General features: G+C 48.2%; 1 protein-coding gene across 2 annotated transcripts in view; it reads right to left on the reverse strand.

The window, feature by feature from the left end:
• FARS2 (phenylalanyl-tRNA synthetase 2, mitochondrial) overlaps window positions 1–14,116 on the reverse strand; it is a 343,302-nt gene that overhangs the window by 252,045 nt on the left and 77,141 nt on the right. The window lies entirely within an intron of this gene.

Genomic DNA, 14,116 nt, shown 5'->3' on the forward strand with positions numbered 1-14,116 from the left:
CGACACAGAATATTAAGGTAACAAAAACCAGTAGGGAGCAGGATGGGAGAAACGTCCTGATTTCAGGTCAATGAAATGAAAGCAACACTCTCTCTGTGCTTCTACAGCACCGCTGCTTGGAATTTCTGAGATTGCCTCCATTACTTTGCTTTGAAACTGCTCAGGAAACTATAGCAGACATTACTCGTCTACCACTGTTACAGTCTGGCCTTCCCCACTGGCTCCCCGGAGGCCAGCACCTACCCAAGCTTCAAAAATCTTCCCTTGGCACTAAAAGTGTATATATTTTGAAAGGCAACAAATAGAGGCTTGTGTCATCTTTGGAGTGGCTTTTTGGAATCTTCTGCAAAGATTTAAAATCAAAAAGCTGCTTGGGAACCATCTGCAGAGTAAGAAACAAATAACAAATAGGCGATAACCAAGACAGTTTTCAAAGAAGACCAGAGACGGGAACCTCCCAATGACACCACTGCTCCAAAATCAGTATTTGTGATCAACAGCTCCACGCCAGGCACTGCGAGAGGCTGGGAGGTGCTGGGCCTTGTCCTCATGGTGCTTACCGTCTCGGGGAGAGGCTGGGTCACAGACACAACGCCATCAGTCCGTTGCCATGGTGACGCTCCCCTAGGTATGCAGGTGCTTCAGGCGTGTCCTACAAGGTCCTCTGCTGGGCCAGACGGGTCCCAGCAGAAGCAAGGGCATGTGCAGGGCCTTGAGCACAAAGGAAGAACTTAGAGGCCTGGGTGGCAAGAACGCCAAGTGCCACGGAGACAGGCTTGGTGGGGCCCGAGGGGCGGCCAGGACCAGAGCCCAGCAGGTGTTGCCTGGAAGGTGCATCATGCAACTGAGGGTTTGAACTTTACCCTCTGAGCACTGAGAATCCAAAGATTATAAGGAGATTATAATGACAAAGACCTGACTGTTAAAAGATCATCCCTCAAAAAACAAGTGTTTATGTTTTCAGGACAGTACAAACCACTTGAAATACAAGAATGTAAACTAGGACATAAGAATTGTTGGCGTAGCATTTAGGAGTGACAGCAGAAAAGCAGGTCCAGGCATCCACGGAACAGAGGGCGTACTTTGTAACCCCACACGGTACTGATTAAACTACCAGGCACACTTCTACGCCAAAAAAAAATTGGGGAACATGATGTTTCTAAAGACTGTAGTAAAACTCAAAATGTGTTGAAAGAATCAACTAATGACTCAATTTCCAATTTGGTGCATAAACGAAATAATAAAAACATGGAGGCTATCATAAACCAATCATTCCTTCTTCTCAGACCTCCCTCGGTCCCTCCAGCCCACACTGGCCTGTCCATCTGCTGGATTCACAGACACCCTCTAGTGTCTCAGCCCACTGCATGGAACACACGTGGCACGTGTTTACACCTAGACCACCCGCTGGGACTGTGGGCTCCTTGCGGAATTCTTACACACTTGTACCACCCAGCGCACCCGGCCACACGCCCCGCACACGGGGGCTGGCAGGTGTGGACTGACTCAGCAGGTGAGCAACTGGTAAAAGACAGAAAAGGGGGTTTGGAAATAATCTGTGGATTTGAGTTAGAGAGATCTTTCACAATTAACTTCATTATATGTTAAGCAGAGCAAGTTAAATCCTATCACACTAGTAGGGAAAGACTAAGGGATGTAAGAAAAGCACCATGAAATTCAATTGTGTTAAAGACACCACGCCTCACAGATGACAGGGGATCTTCTCACAGCTCTCTGTGCCAAGAATATTGGTGCTTTCACTGAAAAAAATGGGCATGCTTTTGTCTTGCAGATACTATAGACTGTGTTGATTAACTGTGTTTCCCTCTTTCCTTTCACCATTAGGCAGCTAGAGCCAAATTCATGCCTCCTTATAGCGATGATATCAATGTGTATTTCTTTGTTGCAACCTTAGCCCAGCTTTGTCATTTTCCTATTCTTATCTTCCCTTTCCCTTTTCTCCCTCGGATTTTCGTTTTATTTAGATGTATCTATATCTACAGAAGTCACTATCTCCCAGCCTTTGTAGAACTGTGTTATGAATAAATCTAAATTATCAAATAATTAAGCAAAGGATGCTTTAGTGCCTTCACAACATACTCTGTTGTACAGCCTTAAGTAATAGAGGTTTCCAAACCAAGGCAGCTAACCCTTAGCTAAGCTGATTTTCAATCAAACCGACACAGAATGGCTTCCCCATCACCCCACAAAACATCAGGAGGGTGACATGACCAGGTGTACATCTGGTGCCCGTCTTACTTTTCTCCTTCCCTCAGCTCCTTGACTCTGCACAACAGCAGAGTCTGGTGGGTCTCCTCGGTGTGTCACCGGCGCCTGTCAGCTCTACTTCCTCGAGTCTCCAGAATCTATCTCTTCCCTGGAATTTCTACTGCCGCGGATATAATTCACCCTCTCGCATTCCTCTCTTAGGCTACTGTAAGATGCTCCAGCCAACTCACCGCCTCCCATCCCTGCTCCATGCAATCTATCTTTCAGTCCAGAAGTAGAGGGTTTGTGCCTAAATACATCCACCCATCCACGCATTTGATAAATACCTACAGGGCACCTACTAACGGCAAGGCGTGTGTGAAGCATGGTGGCAAAGAGATAAAGAAACAACAGCTCAGGAACAGTGTGGAGGCAGAGCAAGAGACCGACCACAGCCTGGATGACGCCGAGTGCTAGGAACGCTGGTCAGAGCCCAAGCGGCGCTTTCCGGATTCCCGGGAGCAGGGGGTGTCTGAGGGTGAGAGCGGGGGCCGGTCACCCTGATCTCAACACAATTTGTTTGGAAACCCCCAGCGCCCCTGTTCCCACCTGTGCCTCCTGATCTAGGCCCCGGTCTACCTTCCCGATCATGCCCAGCTCTCAGTCCTACGCCTGCTCCTCAAGGATGCCAAGCAACCAGGCCCGCGGCCGGAGTCGAATCGTCCCCGTGCCATTGCACCCACCTCTGCCCGCTGAAAACCCTACTTAGCATTTCTTCAATATTCTGTAATACTGCAACCGCTAACAAGGACGAATTAACTATGGTTCCTACCCTCAAGGAGGTTAGAGTCTCGGGAAGAAACTGGGACGTTGAATAACCATCAGATAGATTCCAAATAGATTCTATATACAGTGGATTCCAAGGCAAAACTATTAATCAGGTACAGCATTATCCTTCACGTGGCTTCTCTTAATTCTAAGAAAAATCTAGCAGGAATAGTAGCTCATATTAGCCCGATACCACGGAGACAGATGTTGTCCACAGCCCCAAATACAGGGTCAGGGCTCCAGGGATAAAAAGTCTCCACTGGCCATTTCTCCATGGATTACAAAGGTAAGCAGTGCTCTCAAAATCCCGAATTCTTATGATAGTTCAAGAACCATCATACTGACTTACTGGAGAATTAAATATGAAGCAGAACATGTTTCCTGGAGACGGGAATAATTGAATTTTCATGAAACGTAATGCAATGTTTGTTCATTCTATGTAAACATATACAGATTGCAAGTAAGGCTAGATTAATTCCTTCAAAGCACACTGGATTTCCACAAACATAATGAAGCTGCCTGTGGTAATAAAGACTTAGAAGTCAACATTTGAAGACTTTTTCATTTGTTTCACTATACATGAAGTGGCAGGATAAAAATGAGATGAAAGTACAGGACTTTTTATATGTAAATTAACCCAAAAGTAACTTTTCTAGGAAATATACAAAAAGCTCAGAATGAAAGTAAACTCTGTACACAGATCTAGGAACGAGCAGTGACCCAGAAAGCGCTGACAGCAGCTCCAATCACATCGGAAATATGACGTTACTGCCAGGGGAGCAAAACTCGTGCCACCTCCTTCCTGGAGGGAAGGCAGGCAAACAAAGCAGACAGTGAGGGGAGGATCTCAACGACCATCATGGAGAATCTCTGAGAGTTTCCCAGAAAAGCACAGAAATAATGAAAGAGGTGGCACAAGAAGATCCGTGTAGTGACTGCGCGTAGGGGCAGACGGGAGACCCCGGAGGCAAGGGGACCAGCTCAGGAGAAGGACGTCCCAGGGGCCCAGTGTGCTGACCTCTGAGCAGAATCTTCTTCTCGCCTCTGCAGGAGTCGGCCCTGCGCTCTGCACGCCAAATCCGGACCCACTCCCTCCGTTTGTGCATGGCCCGCAGGCTAAGGATGAATGCTACGTTTGTAAATGGTTGAGAAGTATCGAAGGAAGAATACTGTATCGTGAGACATGAAAATTACGCGCAATGTCCAGCGTCCATTAAATAAAGCGCGACTGGAACGCGGCCACACGGGTTTGTTTACCTCGGTCTGCGGCTGTTCCCACACTACGACGGCAGCGTCGAGTCACCGCAACAGGGACCAGGTGGCCGGCCCAGCCTGCCGCGTTTCCCATCTGGTCCCTCACAAAGCAGGTCTGCCAACTCCCGCTCCCTTCCACCCCGACTCTCACTCCCTCTTCCCACCTCAGATTAGGGTGCTTTTCTGAAGACTCCCCCACCCAACGTGGCACTCGATGCCACCCCCCGCTGATCACCCAGCACAGCCATACCCCTCCGCAGGGCGGGTGTCCTGCCACGTGGTCACTGCACACGGACCTGTGCACACGCCCCAGCTGACTGCCAGCTCCTCGAGGGCAGGCACCGCCTCCTGTTTCACATCTCCATCATTGCTGGGTACCAGGTGCTCAGCAAATACCGAATGAGTGAATGAACGAATGATGAATGAATGAACGGAAACCTGAACCACGCAAAAACCCTCCTCTTACATCAATGAATAACAGTGAATTCAAGAAATAAAGGAACCCCAGGGGATGTTTCTTTTTCTGAAACCTTATATTCCTTGGTCTTTCTCTTCTTTCTCTATGAGGATTTCCTTACACTATCTTAATTTCATGACTTTTACCAACACTGATGACTCCAAAATCTCCTACAAAGCTCTCCTACACTTTCCAATCTTACATGTCCAACTATCTCCTAGGTATTTTTCTACCTGGTGTCTTACAGGCACTTCAGACCTAAGAGGTCCAAAGCTTAGCTGCACTCTCCACCCCCTTCTCTGTCTCCAGCTCAGGAAATGGCATCAGAGTCACTGAAGCTAAACTCGCATCACCCTCAGCCCCTCCCTGGGCTCACTCTCACCCCCACGCAGTCCACACGCCAGACACAGCTGCTCCACCCCAGAGCATCCTTGGGGGCCACCTTCGCTTCTCCCACTCCATCACCACTGCTGAAATTCAGGCCATCATTTTCTCATCTGGATTCTATCAGCTTCTATCTCGCCTTCCTATCACCAATTCTTCACTGTTCTGGAATTCTTTTACAAAAAAGCTAAACTAAACTAAACCTGATCACACTGTTTCCCTACTTAAAAATCTCTGCTGGGAAAAAAGTGAGCAGAAAATATGAGGGTTGTTCATAGAAAAGGACATAAAAATGTCTCTTAAACACATAAAAAAAAAGAAAAAACAAATATAAAAAAAACACACAAAAATAATTTTAAAATAATAAAAGAAAATACATTCAGAATGACTTCTAGATACAGTTTTCGTCTGTCAGGTTAGCAAAGGTCCCAACGCTAGATCACACACATGGGGCAGGGCGTGAGGCAAACGCTCTCACACATCACAGGTGGGGATGGCAACGGGCGGCCTGACCCCATCAGGGCTTCTTCATAGGTACGATGTCTATACAAGGTATAAATGTATATACTCTGCGACCTAAGTCCACTTTTAGAAACGAATCCCATAGAGAGACCTGCACATGAAATGTGACATGTACACAGCTATTCACTGAAACGTTGTTAATAGTAAAAGACTGGAAACAACACAAAACGCCTATCAGCTCAGGACTCATTAAATACATTATGGTTCATACACGTGATGCAGGACCAGACAGCAGTGGATATGCCTGAGTATGCTCTCCAACATACAACGACCTCTAGAAGTACGCTGAAGTGAAAAAAAAAAGATGTAAAATACGGCCTCTAGAAGTACACTGAAGTGAAAAAAAAAAGATGTAAAGTAATATACTAGAGTATACCACTTTTATTAAGAAGGAAGAAAAAGAAGATGCATTTGTATTTGCATTAAAAACTGGAAGGATCTGGGAATTCCCTGGTGGTCCAGTGGTTAGGACTCAGTGCTTTCACTGCTGAGGGCCTGGGCTCAATGCCTGGTCAGGGACTAAGATCCCACAAGCCACGCGGCACGGCCAAAAAAAGAAAAAGAAAAAGAAAAAGAAACTGGAAGGATCCAAAAAGAAAAAGCAAAAACAACAAAAGCAAAATCAGTGAAAGGGAGAGTACACATACACACACATACACGCATACTCGTCAATCAGTTACTCAGAAATAAATTCACATCGTAAATGGACGGCCGTCTTCCTCTGCCCTCCATCCCCTCACCCTCCCAAAGAAATCCTGCTGGCTGTGGTAACCACAGTATGAAGCCCACACTCCTTAACTCTGTAAGCAAAGCCCATCACCCTCCAGGGCCCTCTGGATCCACGCCCACACCTTCTACCCCAATCACACGGAAATTCTGTCCTCAGGCATTCATTCCACATCTTTTAGAAGCCCTTTGACCTGCTGCGCCCTCTGCCTAGAAGGTCCTACCCCTTCCCTTGCCCTGGCAGAGTCCTAGGCGTCCTTCAACATCAAGGTCAGACAACAGCTCTGCGGGGTGGTCTCCTGGGACGGCCTCCCCGACAGCACTGGCTGCCGAGCCCCGTGCCCCCAGCCTGTTAACCTACCTGGTTCTGGGCCCTGTGTGTGACTGGACCCCTCATTAGACCATCAGCTCCTCGGAGGTAGGAGCTCTGCCTTATTCATCTTCACTTGCCCGGCATCTTCCGTTCCAACAAATGCTCCCCGCCTCCCTCGCCCTCCCCTCAATAAACAAGTGAGAATGTTTTGCCCTCCAGGGTAACAAGCGCCTTCACCTAACGAGCTGCCCTCGTCTGAATAACGTCCTGAAGGCAGACAGCATTAGCAGGCAGGAGCGGGCCGTGCCCTCGCGGTTCCGTGCCCTCGATCGTACCTGCCACGCACACCTACAACTGCCTCATCAAACGATTCCAGCTCCTCCCGTGCAAGATGAGGGTATCAGACCACGTGAGAGGTCTGCATGCTTTTCAAGCCACAGAACACTGTGAGGGTCCAATGAGAACTACAATTACTCTCCTTCCAGAACCCCCGCCCCCCAAATGCCCCTACACAAATAGATGCAAGAGCTGACACGTCATTTCAGGAGATTCACAGAGTGAATGACACCTGAAATCACTTCCAACTTTAACACTCTCCGAAGGATGGAAGGGTTAAAGTGAGGGGAGAAAGGATCTAACACTTTTTGATCATTTACTGAGCACCGGACACTCGGCTAAGCACATTTTATGCATTAATTCATTTATTCTCCATCCCAAACCAGTGAGGTGCACATTATTATTCTCATTTTATAGATTAGGTGCTGGGATTCAGGGACGTTAAGTGATAAATGTATTTGTCCGCGAAGGTATATCTTTCTGGCTTAAAGCTCCCAGCAGTTTCCGTAGGGACATTCACATCCTCCCCGTGGTGGTCGAGGGAACCAGTCTGCCGTAGCCAGTAAGCACCAGAAGCAGCGAGTCTGGTCTGCCCCCCCAGCTTCTCCCCACGTCACTATTCCAGGCACCACCAAGATGGACACAGAAGGTAAGTGCAACAAACAAGAAGCTCCGACGCCCAGGCCCCTCCACAGCTGGCAGGGAACTAAATAACCGGCCACGGGCAAGGAGGAATGGCTTTGATTAAGGGAACCAGTGAAAGAGTCCCAAACCCAAAGAAAGGGAGCAGCACAAAGACCTTTTCAGGTCTGGTCCCTTAGAGGCCACACCACTGAGGCAGACCCCTTGTCAACCTCGCCGGGAGGCAGACACACTTGGGCTCAGAGAGGACCCAGGGGAGGCCCGTCCAAGGAGGGTCAAGCCTCAGTCCAGAGCAGGCAAGAGCCATCCTCACCACGTGCATCTCACCCAGGAGGGAATTCAGGTTTCGGAGGGCTGGGAGCCTACACCATCCAGAAGAGCTCTCTTTCAAACAGGAATAAAATGGTGCTTCTTCACCCTCGGAGGAGATTTGCCTCCTCTTAAAAAAAAGCCTGCCTGATGAGAAAGGAGTTATGCTGGTTACTTAGGTAACTGAAGGTACAGGAGGGGGCGGGGCTTGTGGAATCCCCTGGGTCTCTGGAGGGCGTACGGTGGTGAGCACACCCAGAGTTCTGGGTGCCAGTGAAGCCCGGGAGAGCTGCACCCAGAACCCTCTGCCCCCGAGTGCGTGCCCTCTTCATGATGCTGAGGACGAGGCCCCAGGCACACGGAGCCCAGTGGGAGCTCCTAGACCCACTCCGTCTGGCCCCTCCCTCCTCCACGGCCTCGACACGCTCAGTCTAGACTGTTCACCTGGTCTCCTGCCTTTGAACTTGCATTTGTTCGACTCACTCTCAACAGTGATTCAATCTCCCAATCGCATGCTACCACCTGAAGGGTGAGGCTTAAGGTCTTTATGTTGCCGCCCATGCCCTTCCAGACCTGACGGCTATGGAGGAGCTTTGCAGCCTCCTCTGCCTGATTCCCAGGCCCCGGGTTTTCCCCGAGCTCGTACCAGTCGGTCTTTCCAGAACATGCAGTGCTGCCTCCCACTCTGTGTGTCCTGCACAAGCCACGCTCTTTGCCGGGAAAGAGGCCCCTTCACCCGTCACAAAACCTGCTCCCCTTCACCGCTCAGGTCAAGCGCTACGACCCCGGTGAAGCCTTGCCCGTCTCTCGGGGAACCAAACCCTCCTCCAACTGTCATCACAGCCTCACGGACACAGCACGTGACCTGCCGTCCCCACCACTGGACCGTGAGCCCCTCAAAGGCAGAAACGACCTCTGTATCTGCAGCACTTCGCGTGGTGCCTGCCAGGCAGATACTTCATAAACGTCTGCTGAAGGAATGGACGGAGACGGGAAAGGCTGATTTAATAAATGGACGCATCAAACAATGGATTTTGAGAGCTTTCCCTTCCTAATGCCTTCAAAGCCCACAAACCCTCAATTTCCAGGACTCTGTAGACAAATAGCCTAAAATATCAAATAAATGTTCTAAATTATGTATACTGATACCAGCTGCTTCCCTTTACATTGAAGGCACGCCTCAAGGTAAAATTTAAGAATATCTCACTAGGCTTCGTCATTACTGCCCCAAACTACACTTCTATTAGCCTCCCAGTTTACCATCAACCCCAGCAGCCAACAGACGAGCCTTTCCCCATGTGTCCTTCTCGGGATGTGCTCCACAAAAGGGACCTTTTCACAGAGCGATTCCGTGTCCTGTGACTCTGGGAAATCTGCTCGCTCACCCCAACTGAGAAATAGAGAGAGACATACAGGACCCTTCCCACTCACTATTTTCCACACTTAGTTGAATATCAAATCTTCTTTTTCCTTTGAAAAACCTAATAATACCCAGTGTTCTATGTCATACAATTTGAGAAATGCTACCCTTGGCCAGTTCCTGAATTATGTCCATTAAAGAACACAATCTGAAAATCTGGCCTAACTTTTGTCTAATGACATCACTTCATTTTATCCACGGACATAACAACATGGCCATTTCATCAAGACATTGCTTCCAGCCTAAAACGCAGAAACAAATCTTGAAAAAAATAACTTAGCAGATTGTGTTTATCCCCACGGTACCATAAATAATTCCTAAACTTCAAATTGCTTCTTTGCAAGGGAGAAAATAAAACTGAACCACTGAGTAGCACATCACTACCTGCCTTCAAAGCTGCAGTGATCCCATGAAGCAAGAGTTTCATAAATAGTTTAAATAAAATTCAGTTATATGAACATCCTTTTTTATCTTTTTAATAATAGTCTCGGAGAGTTTCTTTAAGGGGTGTGGGGAAGAAACCTGATTAACTATCCATAGATACCAAAGTCCAGCTGCTATGCAATTTTCCATGTGGTGCTATAAAACAAACCAAAATCCCCTGAGGGCTGTATTAATACTACACATCTCTGGCTTGTTTAAGAGGCCAAATCATGGGATCCGAGAGCTAAAAGGAAATCTGGATGTTATATCATCTAAGACCCTTAGTTTATAGATGAAGAAACTGAGACCCTCAGGACTTGCCCAAGATCTCCAGCACAGTGCGTGGCAGGGCCTGGCTGTAGGCAGATCTTCACTCCGAGGGCCTCCTGGATCTTCTTCCTGTTACCTTAGGAGCTGCACTGAGCAGCTAAGGACAGACTAGGCCAAGGGTCAGCCTGGGAAACTAGGGTATTTCCCTCCGCATTTACTGTTTAGATGAGCCTGGAGAGAGAATAGTACACATTGGGATGAGGAAATGGGGGTCCACCCACCCCTGTGCTCATCATTCATTTTATACATATTGAGCGTTGACTGTGTGCCAGGCACTGTTCTAGGAGCTGGGGATACAACAGTGATCAAAACCAAAAGAGTCCCTGCTCTCATGAAGCTGACATTCTAGTGATTCCAGAGTTTTCTACCTGAGACTGATTAAAGACAGACACCTGGAACTAAACTAAAGGCTATAGTGAGAACATGTTTGCACACGCACACACACACACACACATGATCTTCCATATGTCAGAAGCATGTCCAAAAACTCCCACAAGGAGGACTTTCCAGATAAATCCCACCCCCAATCCCTGTCTGATTTAGGAAACAATCACCACACACATCAAAATACTGGGAATCTATTTCAATGGCTTCTCTAGGGAGGGAGGGAAGTAGAAAAAGTCAAGCTCTTTCTCAATCATCCTTCTCACTAAGCTAGAAAGGGAGATGGTGAGGCAAAGCATGAAAGAAATAAGTGAATTCTGTGTAATGGTATTGGAGGAGAGAGGCTTAAGCACACTGTGAGCCCCAGGTAAGCTGAGAAAGAATATGCAAGACAGCCACAATGTACATCTTACCAGCCAGCTACTGTGGATGGACAAACCACCACAAATCTCAGCAACCACACGGCTGTGGGCCAGGGCTTCAGCTGGTCCAGACTGGGCTGGCCTTGGGGATCCAGGGTTGGTTCAGGTCCACTCCACCTGCTTCTTACTGTTCTAGAACCAGCAGGCTGTGCATGTTCATCTCATAACAAAGGCAGAAGCAAAAGAGGGCAAAAGCAACTGCCAAGGACTTTCGAGCCTTTTTTCCTTTATCTGATAATATCCCTTTAGCCAAAGCAGTCAGGTAGCCAAGCCAAAAATCAACAGGGCAGAGAGAGAAGTGTCCTCTTCCCACAGTGGAAAGTGCTTCGAAGTCAGGGGGCAAAGTGCATGGATATAGGGTGGGGGTGGGGTGGCATGGGAATAGTAATAGAGTCTGATGAAAGACATAACCATTTGCAACAATCCAAACTTGCCAAATTTCCATTTCTTTCTAATCTGAACCTTCTTTTTGGAAACTCACAAACTACTTCAATAGCTTCAAAATGTCAAAAGCTAATAGTTAATATTTGGATTGTATTATTATTATTATTATTATTAGGGTTACTGCTTCAGGAATGAGGAGATGATAGGAAAAAGGAAAACGGTTGAAAATGGAAAATTAAGTCCACATTGATGGGGGAAGGACAATTGCTTTATATCAGCTAAATATCCAAGACCTTAGACAATGAAAATAAGACACGGGACAGAATCTCTACTTTCCAGAAGTCTCCCACGTATAGAAATGATGCCACAGACAGTATGTAACACATACTACAGCTATCAAAACATCAGAAATATGTACACGTACCTCAGCTTGAAGCAAGTTACCAAAGTCTTTGCTCTTATTACAGTAGCAGAAATACTGGAGGGGATGGCATGGCTTCTAACTAGGATCAGAAAGAACTACAAAATATACCAGGAGACAAATCCAATTCTGTGCAAACAGTATAACTGGAGTCCCCAAGCAAGCTCCAGGTTGCCTTTCCTAGTCAAACAAGAGCATCCCAGAGTCTGCCTCCCCAGCCCCAGGAACTGTCACAGAGGGTGGGACCAGACTCAACAGAACATTAGGAGAGAGAGGGGAGATGTTTGAAAGTCATTAAATATGCAGAATCCCCACGCTGAAAATATGAATGATACAGCAATCACATCAGAGACTTGAACCACTAGAGTCAAGCATGACAAGCAGAAGGGTTATCTTTACAGAACTTGTCAACTTACACCCACTCGCATTCCCTGACAAAGTGACTTTTTGGGAGAATGATGTTATATAAAGAAACCTAAAGCTACTCAAGTAAGAAATATAGATATTCCATTCATGAAAGAGCAACTTAAAGAAGAAAAGCCACAAACCTAGAGAATACGATTTTTTTTTTTTTTTTTTTTTTGGGAATGGTTCTAAGGGAAAATGTACTGTCTCCTGAAACCCCCTATCTCTCTCTTTTTTTTTTTTCCCCAAAGAGATTGGAGTTTATTTATTTATTTCTTTATTTATTATTTTTGGCTGTGTTGGGTCTTCCTTTCTGTGCGAGGGCTTTCTCTAGTTGTGGCGAGCGGGGGCCACTCTTCATCGCGGTGTGCGGGCCTCTCACTACCGCGGCCTCTCTCGTTGCGGAGCACAGGCTCCAGACGCGCAGGCTCAGTAGTTGTGGCTCACGGGCCTAGTTGCTCCGCGGCATGTGGGATCCTCCCAGACCAGGGCTCGAACCCGTGTCCCCTGCATTGGCAGGCAGACTCTTAACCACTGCGCCACCAGGGAAGCCCGAGAATACGATTTTAATATATAAAAATGACAAAAGATTAGTGTTCAAAATAGATGATGAATTCCTACCAATCAATTAAAAAGAGACAAAGAGATGGGCTTCCCTGGTGGCACAGTGGTTACGAATCCGCCTGCCGAGGCAGAGGACACGGGTTCGAGCCCTGGTCCGGGAAGATCCCACATGCCGCGGAGCAACTAAGCCCGCGAGCCACAACTACTGAAGCCCGCATGCCACAACTACTGAAGCCCGTGCACCTAGAGCCCGTGCTCCACAGCAAGAGAAGCCACCGCAGTGAGAAGCCCGCGTGCCACGACGAAGAGTAGCTCCCGCTCACCGCAACCAGAGGAAGCCCACGTGCAGCAACGAAGATCCAGCTCAGCCAAAAGTAAACAACAGAGATTAATTTTTACTGAAAAAATGTTACTACGTGCCAGACTCTGTGCTAAGCACGCCACGTGCATCACCTCCACTAACCCTCATAAAGAAACTTTGAGGGCGGTATCGCTGTGCTCATTTAACTATGAGAGAACCGAGACGGGCCAGGTTAAGCAACCTGCCTGAAGACACACAGCTGTCAACCGACAGAACACATGCTGCTTCAGACACTCAAGCCCAGGCCTCCCAGCTTTTACTCACAGGCCCTCGTTTGCGACCTCTCTGCTCCCTCTTCTCCAGGACAGACCTTCAAATATTGGAAAACCATCCGAGGAGCGTGCGGTGCTGTGCTGGGCCAGCTCTCCCGCAAGCCTTGCTTGGCCGAGCGGAGAGGAATCTGTGAGCTGGCTGGTCCGGGCCCCTGCGGAAGAGGGGGCGGGGAGGCCAGGCCCCAGGTCTCCCAGCCCAGGCAGCACCAGCTCCTGCGTTCACGGCCGCCCCATCTCCCGTCTCACTCCAGGTGCACTCTCTAACCCCACGACCTTACCCATGGTCCATCCGCAGCTCTGGGTCACTAGGAGGGACCGCTCCCCTCCGGTCTATGGTGGGAGGCCCGTGACCAGCCCTGAGCCAGAGGCACCACCCTCCCAGACCACAGAGCGCGTATCCTTCTCCAGGAGGGAGGGGCGGGGGCAGCGGGGAACCGTCGCATCGGGTCCCCTCTGCCTGCTGCTCAGGCAGGGACCCCTCCCCACACGCCCAGTCTCAGCCAGCTTCCCATGGAGGAGTCACACTCTGAACAAGTATTTTTAAATTTAAATTCAGATAGTGACTTAAAAAAAAAACCTCACAGCTCTGAAATTAAGTTTAGAGATAATCTTTTTTTTTTTTTTTGGCTGCGCTGCATGGCTTGTGGGATCCTAGTTCCTGGACCAGGGATCGAACCCGGGCCCTCGGCAGTGACAGCATGGAGTCCTAACTGCTGGACCGCGAGGGAATCCCTAGAAATAATCATTATTA

The sequence above is a fragment of the Balaenoptera borealis genome (genome assembly GCF_965194805.1).
Source record: "Balaenoptera borealis genome assembly, chromosome: 12".
Taxonomy (NCBI): Eukaryota; Metazoa; Chordata; class Mammalia; order Artiodactyla; family Balaenopteridae; genus Balaenoptera; species Balaenoptera borealis.